The sequence below is a fragment of the Octopus bimaculoides genome, chromosome 7 (assembly GCF_001194135.2).
Source record: "Octopus bimaculoides isolate UCB-OBI-ISO-001 chromosome 7, ASM119413v2, whole genome shotgun sequence".
Taxonomy (NCBI): domain Eukaryota; kingdom Metazoa; phylum Mollusca; class Cephalopoda; order Octopoda; family Octopodidae; genus Octopus; species Octopus bimaculoides.
The window spans coordinates 98,458,323-98,459,488 of NC_068987.1; positions in this window are offsets into that span (position 1 = coordinate 98,458,323).

The following is a 1,166-nucleotide window of genomic DNA, read 5'->3' on the forward strand; positions in this document are numbered from 1 at the left end:
TATATATATATATATATAAATATATATATATATATACAGAGTGAGAGAGAGAGGAAGAGAGAGAGAGAGATAAGTTACAAACAGATATGATTACATACAAAATGATGAAATACATCAATCATGCATATTTAATCGTCTAAAATATGCGATCAATTAAATATGCATAATTGAGTCATGCCGTTCTATTTGAAACTTACTTATCTTATTAAATAACAAATAAAACCTCACCCTTTTGTGTTTTCCTATTATACTCTGTGGATATATACTGCATTTATTCGGCGTTCTAGCTTCGAATATACGAAATGTAATGGTAAAGAAAAAGGAATTTACAGCTTGCGTGGATTAGTATGCCATTTACTGGACAATTTAATCGGGCGGGTTTGATCTCTACAGAGTGCTATTATTTATTTATCAGTGTTTTTCAGTTCCTTTTTCCTCCATTATGTATGCATTCATGTATGTATGTATGTGTGTATGTACGTATGTATGTATGTATGTATGTATGCTTATGTATATATATATATATAAATATAAATGAGTAACAAAGATGTACAGGTGTCAATTCATTACGGCCGTTTCAAGCGGCTCCTTTAAATGATTACTGAAAACATTACTTCAATTTGAAACATAAAGGATATAATCATTTTTAAAACGTATTTACATCAATAATGTAACTTAAAATATTTACCTTATTTCTTTTGTCATATTTGTGGCAGAATGAGTTTAGAAAATAATGCATACCACGTCAAGCCTACTATAATTTAGAGAGTAGTAGAGGAAATTGTGAGAGCCAGGATAAAAAGAGTGGTGACGAAATGAATTGACACCAGCACATCTTTGGTACTCATTTATATTCTGTTCTTCTAACTTGGAATCTGCACTTCGGAAATACTATAGAAATTACCTTTATAAAGGTACATATCTGAATAGCCAAGAGCAGATATTTTCACTTAGCAGGGAATACCAGGTGCAAACACCCCTGCACGGAGTATTTTTATTCAATATAGAATTAGTATTGTTTGGGTGTGCGGATTATACCGACCTCGCAAGGTGCCTCAATTTAAGTACCTAATTCAACTGAATCTTAATTTTATATATATATATATATATATATATATATATATTAACTCTCTAAATATATACATATATATATATATATATATATA